Genomic DNA, 21,203 nt, shown 5'->3' with positions numbered 1-21,203 from the left:
GCAGAGGTCTTCCGGGAGGTACATCAACTCATCTAGATATTTGCCTAGTTTTACAACAGGCTACATAAAAAGCACTAGCAAAGTCAGCATAAACTAAAGTTTCATACAGACAATGACTTGTTTATACTGCTCTGTATACTATACACTGAAATGTAAGCACAATATTTATATTCCAATTGATTTATTTTATAATGATATGGTAAAAATGAGAAAGTAAGCAATTTTTCAGTAATAGTGTGCTGTGACACTTGTATTTTTGTGTCTGATTTTGTAAGCAAGTAATTTTTAAGTGAGTTGAAACTTGGGGATATTGAAGACTGATCAGACTCCTGAAATTGGTACAGTAGTCTGGATAGGTTGAGAGCCACTAATTTAACAGACTGATCAGGAACATTATTTGCACTGCAGATTTCCTGCATTCACACTAATGTCACACCAGCGGCCAATCAGAGGAGTGAAAATCATAATTCTTAAGAAACTCCACTCTATACAAGCAATACATCCAGATAGGACATAGGCTATTATGACCTTACTCAGAAGGTTCTTGCGTTTACTTAAAATATTGTCTGTATATCATCTGAACTTGGTTCATTCCTCAGCACTGAGTTGACAAATATTGAGGCAAACCTTGTGAAAAACTGATGCTAGAAATTAATGCAGGTTTGTTGGGTCATTTTTTTCCTTTTCAAGTATTATTCCAGGACTTCTGGTTAGACAGGATTATCAGAATAAGGAAATCAAGACACAGAAAAACGCAGAAAGATACTGTTTCCCTTAAATACACAAGGACCTTTTTTGGAATGAAAGGACTGGCCCATACACTAAAAAGCCTGGTGTGTAGAAAATGTGTTATCTATCATACCTCCAGAAAGCCCTTCCTTTTATCTTTACTCCTCTTCCTTTAGTCCTCATTATTTGCTCTTCTCCTGTTCTCTTTCCCTCTCTCGGCATCTTCCTCCTTCCATATCCATCCCAACCTGGCCTCTACAGTTTTGGAACGCTGCATGTGCATCAGTTCCTTCTTGCCGATTATGTCTGGCCCACTGTGCATCTGCCTGCTTCTATGATACCAAATAAACAATATGTACACTGAACAAAGGTGGCAGCAGGAGTATGCATGTGTTTGTAGTGCATGGGTGTGTGTGGTGGGGGCAGGGCGGGGTGACAAAAAAGCCCAAGCAAACATCCTTCCTTCCTCCTCTGTACTCTAACTGTTCTGAGGCTGCCCATCAGCTGGAATTCCTGCCAAACACACATCCCAAGACTTCTCAATCAATGATCCTGCTGTCCTCTCACACAGTGGCATATGGTCTCTCAGCCTTCTGACAGCAGAGCCAAGCAGTCTGCTATTGTCTTGGATCAGTCAAGAAACCCACTAAGTACTGAGCACCTCCCAGTTTAGCCCATCGCCTTAAAGGGTCCACTTCCAACCTTGCTGCCTTGTTCTGTAATGTGGAGTGTGGGTGCCCTGATTGCACCGTGTACCACACTGCTCCAGAGTTTAGAGAGCAGATGCCACACTGGGACCCAGCATAGATGCAACTTGGCCCCAAATTCTGTTTCAGAGGAAAGGAATTATTTCAGTGAAAGGAAAATATCTGCAGATGATGTATGGGACAGAGGCCTCCACAAAAGCTGGAATGGCCAGTCCAAAATTCAATTCATGAAAAGCCCCTCTTCCCCTTATACACCCCCTTCAAACACAGAGTAACATGTAACATTATAAAAATGTAAAGAGGTAAGAGACACAAACAGAGCAGTGATTTGGTCCCTCTAATAATCAGTACTGGGCATCCCTTGAATAGCATTTTCCCTGACTTCAAATATTTTATGATGCTGTTAGACATACCCATGCTGGCTGCATTCCAGGGGGGACTCAAGAATAGCAAGCTAAGATTGAGAAGTGGAAGACCTGCACACCAAATGGACATGCACTGGCAGAATAATGTTGCAGATGTTTATACTATACCTGCTTACACCACTGTTGTCCTTCATTTAACATGCCCCCATATTTAATAACAAGCAGATTTTAAAAATGTCATTATAATTCTAAAAAATATTAACACCCCACAACTGCCAGAATGTTTATAATCAGTTTCACCTCTGTCTGGACTGAGTTCCATCATGCCACAAATTAGCTACAGTGGAGACTGATGGCCAGATTCTGATCTCAGTTACAAAGGTGTAAGTCCATAGTTACCTCTTATTTATACCAGTGTAAATGAGATCAGAATTTGACCCTTTGGATTGAAATGGAAATACTGCCATCTGAATGTGTGGCCATTTAAAAATTAGGGTACTGACTACAGTTTAAGAAGAACAGTCGCTTACTTCCTGTGGCTGCAGAAAGACACGCAAAACGAACAATTATTCTGGCTTTAAGAATGGGAAGAAAAAAATAGCACTAAAAGGTTTGTTACCTATGATTATTCCACCAAAAAGAAAGCAGCCAGGAACGCTATTAACTGTACAATTTAAGGCTCTTCCCAGCCATAAAGCCTGCATTCAAGGTATTATTATATTCTGAATCAAGTCCCTATTGCTACCTGCCATTACCGCCAGATCACCAGAACCCTGTCTCTAAATATTTGTTACAACAGAAACATGATCTTTTTATATTAACTGAACTTGCTTTTTAAAATTGCCAGAGCACTTTGAAGCAGTTATCCAAGTACTGACTGTCCCTTGTAAATCCACTCTCCAAGTCATTGTATATACCAAGGTTCTCTAACTTCTCTCATGCAGCAACCTGGGAAAATAAAGTGTTCCAAGCAGGAATCTTGGGTTTTCACTTACCCCTTCATTCTGGGCTAATTCCTTCTCCACTGCCAAACACTCATTCACATTTGGCGATCCTATTTCCCTTTCCCAGCAGTTACATTGCAGCAATAACTGAAGTGAGAGACAAGATTTTGCTTTGTGCTGGCAAGGATGAGAGAACACCGAGAAGAGCCAACAGCCTCATCCCTGGATGTAATGTAGCTGGCATACCTCCTCTCTGAAGACTCTTGGAGTCAACTCACTCAGTGATACTTTAAGCCTGAATCAATGGAATTAAAAAGAATTTGGAGATCACACCCATAATTTTGGTCCTTCCTCATGGCATAGGAAAATGAGGCAGTGCTAGGTCTTTGAATTGACTCATCATCAATAGGTATTTTATTGCTGAAATCTGTCTTGTCATGCTAGTACCGTTTGTTTTGATTTCTAAATAGTTTTTGAAACTAGCAGTATTATCTTCCTCTAACACCGAGCAAGGCAACCATTTTTTAAAAACACTATCAGACCTATCCACTGAGCTATTCAGAATTTATTTTCCCCACCTCACTTTCCGCCTGGTGTCCCAATTTTAATTCATTCACATTAAAAAACTCATATTAAAATAGTACCATGTAATAGAATCTGTTGTCTGCACCAGAGGTAGAAAAACAGATTACAGGGAAGAATGGATTTGTTCATTCTTTGGACACGTATGTCCACATTTTAGACATTTAACGTAAAGGGATGCTGGCAGATTAATTAAAAAAAAAATCTTGCCCATGTCACAAACAACATCTTTGTTCATTCTATGTATGATGATCCTATCCTTCCCCTTTGTTGTCCAGTCTTCTGTGCAGGGAACGTCTCTCACTATATATTTGTACAGCGCCTAGCACAATAGGGTCCAGATTTATCTCATCTGGGCTCTCTAGGTGTTATCCTAATAATTTATATTACCAATAAACTACACCTGAGAGATTGCAGATTAGGCATGAGGTGCATCTGCAATGCTATGCTACCAGGAAGTTTATATAATACACCTGCTCAGTCCTTTGCTTTATTGGCAATAAATATCGATATTATGGTAATGCCGAAAGGCCCCAGTCAGGACTGTGTGTTGGATGCTGTACAGAAGACACTGTTCTTTCACTTTCCTGAAAATTACTGATTCCTACCTTTTGCATTCCCCTTAATTATTTGTTGCAACACCCTTTCTGCATGCCTTAACACACTGAGCGCAAGCTCAGATTTTAGTGGACATAATGATCAGAGGAGAAAAGGTACTGCCAAATCTTGTTGAATACCCTCTGTCTCTTCTGGGAATCCCAGATTACAGAAAAAGGAATAGCAGGAGTCCAGGAAGTGCCAGGGCACCAATTTCCAAGCAGGCTGCAGCTTTTCTCTTTGTTGGTATGAAAACTACAAATGGAAATCAAGTTGAACACCTGAAAATTGATTCAAATACCCCCCCAACAAAGTAAAAAAATGGAGCCACTGTAAAAATACTTTCATTGCTTTATTTCCCTTCCCAGGTCTCCACTTACCAGTCTTTCCCTATTACAACTACTAACTGAACAGGCTACAATAGAAAAAACAAGGTTGTAACAAACAGTCTCATCTAGTTGTCAATAAAGATGATATTCTAATTTGAAGGCAGTTCTGAAGAAATTCCGCACCCACATTTAGTTGATTGAGTGAAAAAGAACTTGTGCTAGACAGAAGCATGAACCTCATAGAAATCTTCAGAAATAGAAAACACACTCATTGATAATACTCCTCTACGTTTGAACCCCCCACAACCTAATGCACAAAAATACCACACACACATACACATACCCCAACTTAGGTCAAGTGCTTTGGATGTATCGGATAACCTAGATACCTGAACTAACTTTCCTGAAGCTGCAGTTCCTATGACAGATGAAGGTCACAGGGGAAAGCTCTGGCAGGATCGACTCTCTCCCTTCCTTTTCTGTCCATATCTCCCAGTTTTCTCTCTCTTTCCCAACCTTCTTTTCCATGTCACCAGGTCTTTCAGCCTACAGAGCCTATCCCTGAAAGATCCAGCACACGCTCTTCCAACCTTCTCCTGGTCCCTGTAGACAGAATGGCTATCTGCAGTAGCTCCTGTCTTATATGCCAGATCTACCTTAGTCTTTTAACTGGGAAAGTCTCTCACTGTTGCGAACACTGCTTCAGCTCTTTTGCAGGTAGCAACAAAAGGAGAAGTAGACAGGATTTCAGGTGGCCACTAGCACTAAGCCTGCTCAAAAGCAAGTCTATGAGAGAAAGTGGTAAAAATACTGTTGCATTGTCTACATTAGCATTCCCACTGGTGGAGCTGAACCAGTATTAGGAACAGGGAAAAGAAGGAATAGTGTTGCCCAAGCTAGAGACAGGAGAGGTCCTTATCAAGAGGTCCAACGACTTGAAAAGGTATGTGTGGGAAAGATCTGCCCACGTGACTCTGGAAGGACACTGCACTGAAGACAATCTAGAGGATTTGAGAAAAGAGTTTTGTTCTGGCCTCATGAACAACATGTGAGAAGGGGAAATAGCAGGAGGGAAATGAAGGAAAAATGCAAGTAAGATGTACTGGACATTTCTGAATCCTGTCCATACCAGACATTTACAATCGGAACAAACCAAGTTATAACAACAAGCTGCACTGTCAATGGATCAAGGGTAAGGTTTTCACCAAAAGACTTGATCCAATTTTCTCAACTGTTGAAAATTTCACATGGGAGAATGCAGCCCAAACTATGACGATCAAAGGATGTGCAGTTTTTTCATGATCACGGTCTCCTGCCCATGCTGTTATTTTATTTGGAATGTTTCATTGAAACACACACAGCACTATCTCCCTTGTGCAGACTGTCCCAGCAGCAGCCTTAAGTCTGCTGAGCTGAGCGATGGTGCACTGTCATGTTATAAAGGGGGCAGGGTTTAATTATGCTCCAAGAATAAATCTTAGCAGATGCTGAGTGAGTACTGCTCAAAAGTGATTACTCAGCCTCTTCACTATTATCCAATACATTTCCCTCCCAGATTTTATCATGGAAATATTCCAAGGTGAGTACTATACATATGCCAAATTTCAAAATTCAGCCACTTTAAGTAATCTGTGTAAAAGTGTGGCAATTATTATTTTTACAATGGGGGGAAAAAGACTGTCTTCATCCTCACAGTTCAAAAGAGCTGAACATATTTTCCACCTAAACTTGCAAAATGAAATTGACCTTTTTTGGTTGAGAGCCGACATAGAAAACTCTAAGCTAAAAGAAGAATGACAGGGTTATAAATGAATGTCTTGCAACAATAATTTTAGCTAAACATTTAATATAGTAATTTTTCCATGTCCTCTTGCCCAGATTCATTCTGGATATCTAGCAAATAATTTTTTCAGAAAAGTGTTTAATATGTGATGATTCCTAATAAATAAAAAACCCAACAATTTCAGCACCTCTAATTTTTACACACTTGATTCCACATGCATACAATCTGAACTTCTATATTGGTCTCTTCCATAGGAGACCAAGACATACCAGGTAAAGATACAAGCCTTTCAGGGAAAGAAAACATTTTCTTCTGCTTCCTGACATAGTTGAGGCCTTAGATATTGAAGTCCACATTTTCAAACCTGATTGCCTGAAGTCAGGTACCTAAATAAAGGGCTTGTCTATCCAAACATTCAGTTTCCAGCACACTAGAATGTACATCTACCCCCATACTAACCAACTGTCCATGTTGACTCTGTTGACATTCACTAAGAGTTCCTTGGTGTGCTTTGATTTACTCTGCTTTGAAACTGGAGTAGAACAAAACGCACTAAGGAACAATTCTTGTGCAACAACAGAGTTCAGAGAGACACTAAGTGCACAGCAGTCTAGTGCAGGGAAAATTCACACTCCAACTTGCCACAAATTAAATATTAAATATTTGTGTAGACAAATTCAGAGTGTGGGTGCTTAATGTTAGGCACTATATACAGTGGCCGCTACCTGAGCGTCCCCTCACGACCATAGGTTGCTCTGTAGCACTGCTTCTGTCTTCTCCCTCTTCACTGGGCCCCAAAGATCCATCTCAATCTCTTCCTGTATCAGGGGCCGATCGGAGTGCTCACATTCTCCACTGTATGTGACATGGCAGAGCTTCTCCCCAGCTTAACAAGCACTCATTGCCATGCCCAGTCTTCTTTAAGCAGGTTTACATGTCAAAGCATAAGCACACAACAAACAAAAACAGGTTCTCAGCCAGAGGCGACGTGTGTGATTGGGGGGGGAGCGGGGGCGGGCAGCCATGCACGGTCACATGCCTCCACCGAGATTTCTGCCTTCCATTTGACCCTGCTCCCTTAAGTGCTGATCGTAGCAGCGCAGAGCAGTGATATGTCTCCTTGGCTAGCTGCTGCCTGCTCGTGGACTCAATGGCTGTGAGGCAACCCCATCTGATGGCAGGGGGAAATCTCTCTTCTGTAATGATGCTGCAATTTTTGGTTGTGCCCCTCCAACCTAGACAGGCTGGGTGGCCCACTGAGGTGAGTCTCGGGGTGGAGGAGGTGCTCTCTCCCCAAGTCTTGCCATGCGGGGCTGGACTAAGCTGCTTGTCATCACCGTTAGCCTCCCCTCCCAATGTGGATGCGAAGGAGCAGGGCCAAATAGAAGGCAGAAATCTGGGGTGGGGGCACTTGACCCCACATACTCCTTCCCCACCTCATGCATCACCTCTAACCTCAACTCACGCTTTCTCTTAGGGTTTTATGGTCTCCTCTTCCAAGGGTCTCTTGTAATCCTGCTCTTGTCCCAGACAACTTTTTTTTCAAACAGCTCCCTTCTCAACATCAGCTCTACTCTCTGTTGACCCCTGGGCTACGCCCCTAAGTACTTGGCCCCTTGTTCCAGGGACCCACCACCAGAGTTGGCTCCACTTCTCTGTATATACTCTTCCCAGGCGCAGCCAGCTCCAATCATTCCACTTCCTGCCCTCTGAAGACCTTTATGGCCTTAGGTGTAGCCCTACCTCCTTTAATTGGCTCATTTGGGCTCATCTGCTCTGACCCAAAGTAGCTGGCCTAGGTCTATTCACAGTGATCATCTACCTGTGACAAGCATCAAAGCATGAAAATGTTGGCCTGTGTTTTCAACCACTTTTGCCATTTAACTGTATCCTGCTGTGGAGGGATAGGGTTAGCTGGAACATCTGGCACTGAGGACATCTTGCAGCCACAGGACTCCGGTCAAATATAAGGCTCTACTGACAATATTATCCTGAAGATTGAGGTCTGTCATCATTACAAGAGCACATGTATAAACTTAGAAAGTAAATTACTTAAAAAAAAATAACCTACAGTTACTTCCTCTTATATACATGTTTGCAGCTGAGTTCAGAGTTCTGAATTTTCCTTGCAAAAGCTGAGACCATCACAACATTAAGAAAGCAGTTTGCAACAAGATGCTAGCAACAATAGTTGCTACAAGAGGAAAAAACCTTGAACTGTAATCTTGTTAGGTAAAGTGCCATTCAGAAATCTTATAATTTTCGCAGACCTTATAGAAGAGATGGCATTGATTTGTGAACTAAGATTTAATTAACTGGATCACATGTATAAAGCTCGACAGAATAAACAAAGCCGACTTTGTGGTTTATGGATTAGGAAAGCTTGAAAAGGTCAAGATTCTTTTTTTTGGGGGGGAGTCAGAGAGTAAATGAACTATATGTGTTTTTTCAATGGAGACAAAAAGCTTTAATCAGAAAATCTCACCAACACAAGGAATCCTGAGCTTTTTTGCCTTTAAACTGCCCAGCATCTAGCCACAGAAAAGGAAATGAGCTGCAGTTCCCTGGACTTACCCATTTCAGACCCAGAGGCAAAAACACAAACTTTATGCACTACAATACAGCCACTCATCTGCACAAATGCTTCCTTTTTGTATTAATACTCAGATATATGTTTATGATGGGTCCTTTGAAAGGTCTGTGCAAGACAATCTAAAGGCAGGCAAGCTATTTGTGTTTGAGGGAAATTCTGTAGCAGTAACAGAAACACTGTACCTGGTCCTCTATTTTCTTTGTGAAATAACAAAAACAGCTTTGCAGGCCCACTAAGCACAGCACTTTAGCTAGCACACTGTAGCATTGTCTCTTAAAAAAGCCAACCTTATTACTAGAAGTGAGATGTGTGTCCTTGATACTACAGATGAAATGCTTTCAGCAGTGACCCCAATATACATTCACAAATGCAGCTAGTGAGAAATTCCCTCATCTGACGTAGTAGAAGAATGAACAGATTCAACAGCCTGAGCTGGAACAGCAGCTGCAGAGGAATATTTTCACTGCAGTATCTGTCACTGTGGCAGCTACCAACTACTATGGACTAAAATTGACACAAAATGGGGACAACACTGCAGTAGTCTGTATTTGTTCTCTCAGGTCACACATAGCAAGTTTATACAAATATTTACTGAAATCTTAAAACAACATATTAAAATATTCAATGGAATAAGCTTGCTAACAATCTAAGCTCACAAGGTACTCTGATTGTCTGCATTTGTTGGTGGATTTCAAGAGGTAGACAGATGGTCATGGTCATTTTCTGCCTCAAACTAAGCACAAGTCTTTTCTCACAAAGCTAACAAATGCAAGGGTTTTAGCACAGAATATGCCCAAAACCATGCCTTCTAAAGATGTGCCATTTACACCAGCAAGTACATCTCCACAGGGTACTAACCCAATTTGCTATATAGCAACATACACACAAATTATTAACCATCACCAATGTCTTGTTTGCTTTGCTAGGTTCCTAAGTATCTGTCTCGCTAAGGGATGGGGGTGGAAGGGAGAGGGGAACACGCAGGATGCCACTTCTCCAAAGGGGGAAGGTTGGGAGCAGGAACTAGCACCGAGACATGATACAGACTCCAGCGCCCATAAATTAGAAAAGAGGTTAAAAGCTACAAAGAAAGCGTTTACAACAATATTTTGGCTTTGAGCCATTTTGCGGGCTTTGGAAAAAAATCCCGGAACTTTTATTTTAGCACAAATACCATTTGCCCAACAAAAGCATTGTTTTCATCTTTTTCTTACCCCCATGGGAATTGTTTCAGGCAATGGGACTATGTTCATAGCACAGTACTGTGATCTGGTAAAATATATTACAATACACATATACTCTGGGATAGATGACTGGGATAGATGAAATCTGAGTCACCAAAAGAGTTAATTATCACTTGCTGGTAGCAGTTCCAGCATCTAATGTTAGTTCCTCAGTGTACCGCACAGTCCATGAAAAAAGGGGATTTAAAAGTAAATCAGAGACAGGAACAAGAATATCTTGGCATGTTCCCTATGAAAGGAAATAGCTGTTCTATAAATTTGTTATCATTTTCATTCTTTCACAAATGATAGTTAATATGGTAGGCCTATCTAGTGTTTCTCAATGACCAGTCCATGGACTGGCACCGGACCCTGTGATCTCCCAGACACAGTATAAGAAGCTGGTTTCTGGTATAAAAAAGGTTGACAAACACTGCTTTAATCTACATACTATAGAGTCAATACTGCACTGCACTTAAGTGTCATTCTCCCACCACTTACCTGTAGTCTTAAACACATCAAGAATATGGTTTGAGCACATGCTTTGCATGTATGAGGCTGTGGGTTCAATCCCCACCACCTCTAGTTAGTCCTGCTTTGAGCAGGGGGTTGGACTCGATGATCTCTTGAGGTCCCTTCCAACTCTAATATTCTATGATTCCTTCCCACATATAGCTGCCCTCAGTGGTCTTTCTCCTGTCAGATGAAGATAGACACTCAGCTCTTCCACTACCAACTATGCCCATATGGAAAAAGAACATACAGGAGTATTTGGCTCAGATTCACCTATGTCTGGAAGGCTCCTGATAACTGGCGCAAAGATTTTTCTTTTGAGCAATAACACATACCATTCAATGAGCCTCCTTGAAAGAAATCATGGTGCTAAATAAATTGGCAATTACAGTTGCAATGTTCAACCTTTAGGTTCAGAATCTTCAGGGTATGATCTGGTAACAAAGCAATAAGGGGAAAATGCCTCACACCCTCCCTGGGACCCATGAAGATTTAGTCTCCCCATAATATATCCATGCTCTTTATATATATCACACACACAAAATTCAAACTCAAGAGTGAAGAGAAGGAGATCAGCCACAGATCCATTCAATTCAAAGCAAGAAAACAGATGCCATGGCTTGGCTTGATGGGAAGTGATGATGTACAGCCAATATACTAACAGATTTTAGGATCTATTGACTTTTACAATTAACTTTCAATGCTTTATATGAATGTGTACATCAGTCAAATTGTTTGCTTCCAACTCATTTCTGTGCAATGTTCCCATTTGGTTAAGAGAGGTGGGGGATTCTTAAGTTTGACTCTAAATTGAAAAAGAAAGGAAAAAGGAATTTCAGGAGATGGAATCTGCCTACCTTGGGAATACTGGGAACAGGAGTCAAAACCCCTCAGTTCTAAATCTAATCTTGCCACTGACAAGACACTTGGACTACTCATTTTGAGTATGTCTACACTGCATCTGTATCTTGGCTCTCACACGAGGCCACGTTAGCCAAGCCCACTTCAGAACAACCACATGCCCTGTACTTGTATACCCACATACCTACATTCCACACTGGCACTGCAGTTACAGGAATTTGGTGCTACGATTTGTGGGGGCGTATCCCAGGGTTCCTGCACCTCACCAACTGGAGCTGCTCTAGGAATTGGTTTGTGGTGTATCGTGGGAGACCTTGCCTGGCCTTCCCAGACCCTTGCGCAGAAGTGGTTTTGGTCCTGGATCTGTTCCTGAGACTCTGCCCCCCACTCCACTGTGGTCTCCTCCACTACTGTCCTCATCCCCTCTTCCTCTGGTCTACACATCAAACTATCTGTGTTCAGAAGTATGTTGTGCAGGCCTGTGAGTTCTGGGCAGTGGCAAGCACCTGGTTGAACGTCTCATAGAAAACGAGTTTTCAGACTTGCCATTGCCATCCTCAGCCTTGCAGTAGAGGGTCTTCAGGTACTCGATGTACTCCCTAAACACCAATCTAAATGATGCCCACTTCTGCCAGCCTCTTTGAGATGGTCTCAAATTTGGATGCTAAATCATGATCCTGCTGTGCTCACACCAATGGTTAACCAGAACTCTGGAGTACTCCTCCAGCCAATTAGCAGCATACTGGCTGATGGGCATCTTGCTGTTTCGCAGGACTGGGCTGAATTGCAAAAACTGGAGCAGGCCACAAGGAAGGGAAAGGTTAAATGCAGAGCAGATGTATATAATCCAGCAGAGAAGTTCCAGAACAGAGTGGTGAGAGGGAAGTGAGTAGGCAAAAGGCCTGGAACATACAGGCACAGAGAACTATGGGAATGGCACTGGGGACTATCTAAACAAGAGCACAGATATTCACACCTTTGCTGCCTCCACACTGCAAAGTGGGCAGGTAGGAAAGGGGCTCAAAACTCAACTTGTGCTTTGGCCCATAGCCCCAGCATGGGTTCACCATACTCTTATAAACACATTTAAGGGTTTTGATTGTGGATGATAGAGGGGTTTGAGCACTGACATGCAGGAAGCCTGCAGCACAGACATACCCTTAGGGGACAAAGCACCCCTTTTTTTCCCCATGGACCAGCAGTTTATGTAGGGCTGCTACTCCCCTTCTGGTGGAGATGCTACCCTCATCCCCTCCCACAGCACACTAACACCAATGCAGCTGAAGCAGGGGAAGTAATATATGTCAGGAATAGGGCTGACAAAGACACCTCCCATCCCAGGAGTAGAGTCCAGATAGAACAGACAGAGAGGGTAGCATCTCACCTGCACAGTGACTGAGAACAGTTCCCTAGCAGAAGACTGTGTACATAGCCAAGGGAGAAGTGCATAGCAGACTCAGCCACTCACCCAGCAATTATACACTTCTGCTTCTCCTGATGCTCATCGGGAAGGGTGACCCTGCTGTCACTCCTGGGGGGAAAAGAGTCCTCTACGACTGCTTCTGCCTCTCTGGGATAGTATGGGGGAACCCCTGATACTAGCACTCCAAGTAGAGAATGGGGCCATAGCAGACCATGAGGGTGGAGCCGTAGGAATCCCTGCACCATGCTGTGCATCGGGCCATGGACTGCCTTAATCCAGTCCTGGTTTTGTGGTTAAGGCACTGGACAGGAGATCTGGGTTCCCAGACTTCCCAGCACTGCAACAGACTTCTTCTATGACCTTGGCCAAGTCCCTTAATATCTTTGTGCTTTAGTTCCCCATCTAGACAATGAGGATAACACTTCAATGCTCCCACCCTGTGTGTGTCTTAGACTGGAAGTTCTTCAGGGCACAGGCTGTCTATTATTATGTGCATGTACAGTGCTGGCACAACAAGACCCTGATCATGGTAGGGCCACTACTGTAATACAAATAATTACTAATAAGCATTGTCGCAAGTTAGTGGGTGTCCAATAATTTTTTCAAGCCCTGTTTATAAGTCTCATATAGATAGAGCCCTGAACGGATACAAAATTTGTATTCGCATCTGATCCACAATCTGCAAAAATGGTCCGTGGATGTAGATATCTGTGGATATAAAGTGAATAGCTAAACATTTTCAAGGCTCTACAAATACAGCTAGGTAAGGCATAGAAAACTGAGTAGGACCTCTCTGTTGGCTTTTGGCAGGTGGGTCATTGTGCAGACATCTTATTCAATGCACTGTGGAGAGGAGGTGACCATTTTGCAGGATAGTTTCCTGGTATCTTTTTGCATTTTCCCAATGGGAGAGCAGCTCTCAGTGGAGCATCTACTCATTTGGCTGATGTCTATTTGCATGTTGTATTTGTTTGCTGCCACATGTGCAGATATACCCAACATACTGTATTTCAAACATGAACGTACAAACATCCTGATTCTACATCCTCACTCTAAACTTGTCTTTCCTGACAAGAATGCAGGGCTGGGATTTACTTTTTTTCTTCTCCTTTCTGAAGGCAGCATGTGTCACTGACACTGTAGGTCAAGAAACACAGAATTTTCTCTGAGAGAAAACTAGTGTATTTTAGTAGGGAAAGCACTGGACAGGGACTCAGGAGACTTAGGATTTATTCCTGGCTCTGCCACTAACCTGTTGGGTGACCTTGGTCAAGTCATGTCACCACTGTGCCTCAGTTTTTCCATATGTAAAATAGGGATGATGCTGACCTCCTTTGTAAAATGCTTTGTAAATGACTGGTGAAAGGCAATAATGGGGGAAAATACACAATGCCATAAAACCTGCTTTCTAAAAGAGTTCAGAGATCTTGCTGTAACAGTAATGAACAGGCAGCCTCACATTAGTATGGGCTTTGAGACGATCCCACTATTGGGACCCTGCTTCCAGACCAATGTACTTTGTTCCTAGCCTGAACACCTTACCTTAAATAACAAGAGAAAACCAGCCCCTTTCCACAATCATTTGCCATCCCTTAGAGGTTGTATATTCAGCTTCATGTGCAAGGTGTCCAAGTCTTGTGCCTGAATATTCATTACTGAGTTACTGAAAAATCCCTCTCAAATGTTGAATTTCTTTGCCTATCATTCCCTTTGTTATGTTGTCTGAAGAGGACAGGGAAACCACACAATCAAGCCCAAGACTAGAGGAAAGCGGGCCTCTAAGTAACCAGCCTGCCTCAAATAGCATCAGAGCTCTCCTTTAAGCACAAATTAAGATAATGAAAGCAAAGCTAGTGAGGGTTCAAAGACAGGACTAGAAAATAGAGACTATATCTGTAGCTGGAGGTTATTTAACATGTATGGTACCTATCTGCATTCCACATGTGGGTATGCATGTGCTCCTCGCACCTGAGATTGCCAGTTTCTAGCAAGTAGGGTCCATTAGCCCGCTCGTGCACAGTTGCCCTCCTCTTGTGCCAAATAGAAAGTATATGGGTTGGTGCAAACAAACACATGTCCAGTTCCTTCTTGCCTCCAATCTCAGATGCATAGTGGGCACACATACCACCATGTGAAATAGACACAGGGACCCACTCTCCAAGATGAATGGAGGAAAATGATGGTCTTTGCTTCACAAGCATTTGCTGCAGAGCATGAGCCCTTGGCAAGAATTGGCAATGCTCATCTGACATGTAACTGGCAAAAAGCAGCCATCAGCGCCCACAGAAAAACAGCAGGGGCATCAATGTCAAACTGCTACCCACGCCCCTAACTGAGTCTCACACACTGGGTAAGGGGACTCCATGTGAGAAAGGGAGGAGTGGTCTACACTTGCTGGGGTTGTAGGGAGGGCAGAGACAGAGGGGGTTTGAAATAGGGACTGTGAGGAGGGCAGGGACGGAGACGGGAGGGGGCTGAAGTAGGGGTTGTAGAGCGTAGAGGGGCAGAGAGGGACGGAGAGAGGATTGAAGTGGGGAGGACAGGGACGGGGGGGGGTTGAAGTAGGGGTTATAGGTCGGAGAGGGACGGAGGCGGGGGGGGGGGGTTGAAGTAGGGGCTGACGGCAGGGAAGGAGACGGGGAACTCCGGGGGGGGCAGATTCTGAGCGGTGCCCGGCAGGCTCCCCACCGGGGTGTAACGGGCAGGGCTGAGGGGCGCCGGGCCGGCAGCCTCCACCTGCTCGGCACGGGGAGACTTGGGGACGACCGGGTGCCTCGACGACGACGGGGTGCTCGCAGCCTGCCTCCCGTAGGGCCTGGGCCGCCCGCCCCGCGCCCCGGCTGTGACTAACGGTCCCCGCACTCACCGCGGCGGCTGGGTCTCCACGGGCTCCAGGCTGAGCGGACAGAGCCGCAGGGCCGCGCTGCTAGCTCTCGAGGCGGCCCGCACTCTGCCCGGCTCTGCGCCCCACAGCCAATCAGCGCCGCCGGCCCGCGGCTCCGCGGGCCAATCAGGGGTACCGCTGGCCAATCAGGTCCCCTGGCCTGGACACTCCCCCAGAGGGCGGGGCTGCCCGATCGGAGCGGAGAACAGCACGGGTCAGGCAGGGACGAGCCAGGCTGAGGGGCGGGAAACGGGTAGATCCAACGGTCGGGATCCTGGATCACAGGAACGGCTATCAGACTGGCGGCGAGGGGACGGGGCCTCGCTCAGCCCCCCCGAGCACCTCTTGTGAGCTAGTGCAGCTCACCAGCCTGCAAGGTGCTGAGCACACACCCAGCTCCTGTGGAAACTCGGGAGGGGAGAGGTGGGGGGCGGCACTCAGCACCGTATCAGACCCCTGGACCGTGTCACAGTTCAGTTAATGAGCAGAAAAGAAGCTGGCGTGTTCTGGTGCCTGCACCAGCTTTCACTAAGTGATAGGGTAGAGGCAGGGACTGGGCAACCTCCAGGCTGCTGAGGCAATTCCTTGGCTGGAGTTGAAATGGTATCGAGTGACCCTTGTCACTCCAAGCTGGAGCAGCCCCCAGGCTGGATCACTCATGCCACTCCTCTCACTCCACAGTGGTATAGATAAGTGAACATTCAGTTCAAATAGGAGGTTACCTGAAGCCTGGTGGCATCTTCCCACAATCCCAAGGAATCTTTCCTTGAAGCAAACCTAGTCTTCAACCCCTGTTCTTAAATCATGTGTTTTTCGGTGTAATCAGTATCAATCCTCACATGCAGATGTTGATTATATCTGTCAAGTGCACCCTGCTTCAATAGTGTGTTCATTTCTGCTTACCCTCTTTCAAAAAGGATATAACAGATGACAAAAATGACTAGATACTTGGAAAAACCCTGCAAGCTAGAAACTGAAAAAAAAATTGGACTGTTTAGAGTGGACACATGACAGATGTATAAAATATGTGAATGAGGTGTCCCTATTTACCCTTTTTTTTTTTTTTTTTTTTGTATTATGAAAAAGGAAGGGACATTCAATAAAAGGAACTGAATTTACAACTAACACAAGCAAAGGAGTAAAAGGGTTTTTTGTTTGTTTTACAAATGCATAAGTATCCTGGGGAACTCTTTGCTTCAAAATCTCATGGAGATCAAGAGCTTAACTGGATTAATAAAAATATTAGATATTTCACTAAGTGAGGAGCACATGCCTATTATATTAGAACACCACAATATTAACACAATAACACAATAATTGTGGTAGGTGTCTACTACAGACCACCTCCCAGGAAGAAGAGGTTGATAAGGCTCTTTTTAAACAACTACAGAAATAATCCAAAACATAGGACTTGTTGGTGATGGGGGACTTCAGCTACCCAGATATCTGTTGGGAAAATAATGCAGCAGGACACAGATTATCCCGCAAATTCTTGGAATGCATTGGAGACAATTTTTTAATTACAGAAGGTGGAGAAAGTGACTAAGGGAGAGGCTATTGTGGATTTGATTCTGACAAAAAGAGAGGAACTAGTTGAGAATTTGAAGGTGGAAGGCAGCTGGAGTGAAAGTGATCATGAAATTATCAAGGTCATGATTCTAAGGAATTGTAGAAAGGAAAACAGCAGAATAAAAACAATGGACTTCAAGAAGGCAGAGTTTAGCAAACACAGAGAATTTGTAGGTAAGATCCCATGGGAAGCAAGTTTAAGGGAAAAAAAATTGTTAAAGAGATTTGGCCTTTTTTAAATACACATTAAGGACACAAGAGTAAACTATACCAATAATTAGGGAAGATAGGAAGCATGGTAAGAAGCCATCCTAGCTTAACCAGGAGATCTTCAGTGAGTCATATAAAAGGTGGAAACTAAATCAAATTACAAAGGATGAATAAAAACCCCAAACATGTAGGGACAAAATTAGAAAGGCCAAAGTGCAAAAATGAGATTAAATTAGCTATGGATATAAAAGGGTAACAAGAAAGCATTTTACAAGTACATGAGAACCAAGAGGAAGACCAAGGACAGGTAGGCCCATTATTCAATGAAGAGGGAAAGACAATAACACCTGGGCCATTGCCATGTTTAGTTAAGTGTCTTTTTTGTTTCAGCTTTCACCAAAAAAGTTATTGGACAATTAATATAGAGAACATCAGTGTAAATGGGGTAGCATCTGAGGCTAAAATGGGAAAAAACAAGTTAAAATTATTTCGACAAGTTAAAGGTCTTCAAATTGGCAAGGACTGATGAAAGATCCTAGAATACTTAAGGAACTAGCTGAAGTGATCTCTGAGCCATTAGGGATTATTTTTGAGAACTCATGGAGAATGGGAGAAATCCCAGAAAAAAGCCAAATACAGTACTTAGCTATAAAAAGGGGAATAAGGATAATCCTGGGAACTTTAGACTAGTCAGTTTAACTTCAGTACCTGGAAAGATAATGGGACAAATAATCACTATCAATTTGTAAGCACCAGAAGAAAATAAGGTAATAAGTAACAATCAACATAGATTTGTCAAGAACAAGTAACATCAGACCAACCTAATATCCTTTGATAGGGTAACAAGCCTTGTGGATGGGGGGGAAGCAGTAGATGGTGATATATCTTGACTTGAGTAAGACTTTTAATACTGTTTCACATGACCTTCTCATAAACAAGCTACACAAATATAGCCTAGACAAACCTATTATAAGGTGTGTGCACAACAGGCTGGAAAACAATATTCAGAGTGTAGTTATCAATGATTCTCAATCAAGCTGGAAGGGCATATCAAGTGGGGTCTTTGCAAGGATCTGTCCTGGATCCAGTTCTATTCAACATCTTCATAAATTATTTACATGATAGTGTAGAGAATGCACTTTTAAAGCTTGTGGATGATACCAAGCTGGCAGGGGTTGCAAGCACTTTGGAGGAAAGAATTATAATTCAGAATAATCTTAATCTGGAGAAATGGTCTGAAATAAATAGGATGAAATTCAATAAGGACAAATCCAAAAGTACTACACTTAGGAAAGGATAATCAATTGCACAAATACAAAATGGGAAATGACTGCCTAGGAAAGAGTAGTGCAGAAAAGATGTGGGGGTTATCGAGGCTCACAAACTAATTATGAGATGACAATGTAATCTCATTGCAAAAAAAAGCTAACATAATTCTGGGATGTATCAGCAGGAGTGTTGTAGGCAAGATATGAAAAATAATTCTTCCACTCTACTCATCACTGATAAAACCTCAATTGCAGTATTGTGTCCATTTCTGGGCTCCACACTTTAGGAAAGATGTGGTCAAACTGGAGAAAGTCCTGAGGAGAGCAACAAAAACGATTAAAGGTCTAGAAAACATGACCTATAAGGACAGATTTTTTAAAAATTGGGCTTGTTTAGTCTGAAGACAAGCACACTAAGAGGGGACATAATAACAGTCTTCAACTACATAAAAGGTTGTTATAATGAGGAGGGTGACAAACTATTCTCTTAACCACAGAGAACAAGACAAGTAGTAATGGGCTTAAATTGCAGCAAGGGAGATTTACGTTAGATGTTAGGAAAAAACTAACTGTAAGGGTAGTTAACCACTAAAACAAATTACCTAGGGAGATTGTGGAATCTCCATCACTGGATGTTTTAAGAACATGTTAGAGAAACACTAATCAGGAATGGTCTAGATAATACTTGGTCCTGCCTCAGTGCAGGGGACTGGACTAGATGACCTATTGGGGTCCCTTTCAGTTCTACATTTCTGACTCTATAAGCATAATTTTATGTTCATGTAGTACATTGACTTTGTGTTGAAGTCTTTGCAAGATCAGAGACTTATGTCCAATCCAGCTCCCACTGAAATCAATGGAAGTCTTATCATTGACTTTGATAGGAAATAAATTAGGCAGGATAAAGCAGTGAGCACTAAGTGGGTTTTCTAATAGCACTTTCTGGTTTACTGGTAATTGTTTGTTTTCCTGCCAAACTCCTGTATTCTTTCACATCTTCAAGTTTCACATCTTAAAATACATTTTATGGACCACAAACTGGCCCACAACAACTGGTGCTAACTGTCTAGAGGCACTGAGGTATTGTCCTGAAAAACTACACTTCCTAAAAAAGAGGAAGTGGTTCACTAGCTGGTTTTGGGAAACCACTGAGGAAATCCTGAATTGAATAACAATGATCCCTGACTCTCTCCTTCCTCTTCTTCTAATAAACAAACAAACAAACAGTCACAAGAGCTCTGGGAAACATAAGAACACTCCGAGAAGTTCCAATAGATGGTGCTGTAATGGGCCAAATTTGATTTTCTCTTACATATTATAAATCTGGATTAACTCCATTAACTTCAATACCAATATGTGTAGCCAAGATCAATATTTGGTCAGTTTGTTAAGGTTTAGTCACAAAAAAGCAGAAAAAATGTTCAAAGAAAAAATATTCAAAGAAAAAAATATTACTTAGTATACAACATGGATTCTTTGCACACTGAAGTCAGTTGCAAAATTCCAACTGACTTCAGTGTCACAATATCTGGAAAATATCTCATACATGCAGTCAAATTTGGCACCCTTTTATAGGGCCAGATCTAAAAAATAGAGCAGTGTAAAAACCTCACAGGGCCAAACTGACTTCAGTTTACACTAAGAATAACTTTGACATATCGTGTCTCAATGAGTATGTATTAGGAGATCAATAGTGATGATGCTACACAAGGAAAATGGAGGGGAAGATGGAAAGAAAGAGAGTCCATAAAGAGGAGTCTCAGACAACAATAGCTAAAGATTCACTGAGTGAGCTAAGGCCAGCATACATTATATAAAGAGTGAAATAAGCCTCAGAAGATAGCAACATAATTCAGTCTCATAAACCAAACCTTTGCAGGTCCAGATCAAGAACTGCTAAGATGCTATATAGCTCCTCAACGTTATTCAAATCAATGAGGAAGGCAGAGTACAAATGCAGTACACAAGTAGTTTGTTGTCCCTTCCAGGCATCTATGTGCTTTTGGTTCTAGGATATTCTTAATATATTAATAATGTATTATAGTAGCACCCAGTCAGGATCTGGTGCTGGGTACTGTAGATACATAAGGCACTCCTTGCCCTAGAATTATTAACTAGAAGATGGAAAATTTACTGAACTGAAAGAATTTCTGTACAGTACATATTACATCCTTGTCACACAAACAAAATCCCACACAGATGATAGAAAGGAAGCAGGAGTTGACAGTAGGAACTCACCTTATTGAAGCAGCAGAGGATATTCTCTCACATTGCGTCTTTCAGACACCAGTAGAACTGACTGAAGCAAGCAGTCTGTAAAAATACGAATATATGTAGATATTTTATTGCAGCACTTGGCTGCTGGTGTTGCTGTTATTAGAGACTCCATATGCCACCTGCTGGAAGAAATCTTTTTCATTTTCTCTCTCAGTTTTGGAGAAAATGGGCCAGATTCTCATCTTGTGAAATCCTTGATATCAAAAGGAGCTTATGATTTAATTCAATTTCCATTGATTTACACCAACTGAGAATCGGATAATTTGCTGGATTTGACCCTGGAAGTCATTTTAATTTTACTGAGCACACTTGACTTGCAAAGAATCTAAACACAGGAGAAGAATAC

General features: G+C 42.6%; 1 protein-coding gene across 4 annotated transcripts in view; it reads right to left on the bottom strand.

Moving 5' to 3' along the window:
* Positions 1-21,203, bottom strand: part of ABAT (4-aminobutyrate aminotransferase) — a 124,403-nt gene that overhangs the window by 102,508 nt on the left and 692 nt on the right. For 2 of the 4 annotated variants that reach the window (XM_067551276.1, XM_067551279.1), the window contains exon 2: positions 20,819-20,893. The gene's annotated coding sequence lies outside the window, so the exon portion shown is untranslated. Of the gene's footprint in view, positions 1-2,796; positions 2,894-15,515; positions 15,593-20,818; positions 20,894-21,203 lie in introns of those variants that run through there. The other 2 variants (XM_067551277.1, XM_067551278.1) reach the window with 2 other exon arrangements.

Source organism: Emydura macquarii, unplaced genomic scaffold (assembly GCF_026122565.2).
Source record: "Emydura macquarii macquarii isolate MOO-44397 ecotype Brisbane River unplaced genomic scaffold, CSIRO-AGI_Emac_v2 contig_1348, whole genome shotgun sequence".
Taxonomy (NCBI): domain Eukaryota; kingdom Metazoa; phylum Chordata; order Testudines; family Chelidae; genus Emydura; species Emydura macquarii.
Note: the sequence above shows the minus strand (reverse complement) of the source record. Positions and strands in the feature narration are given on the sequence as shown.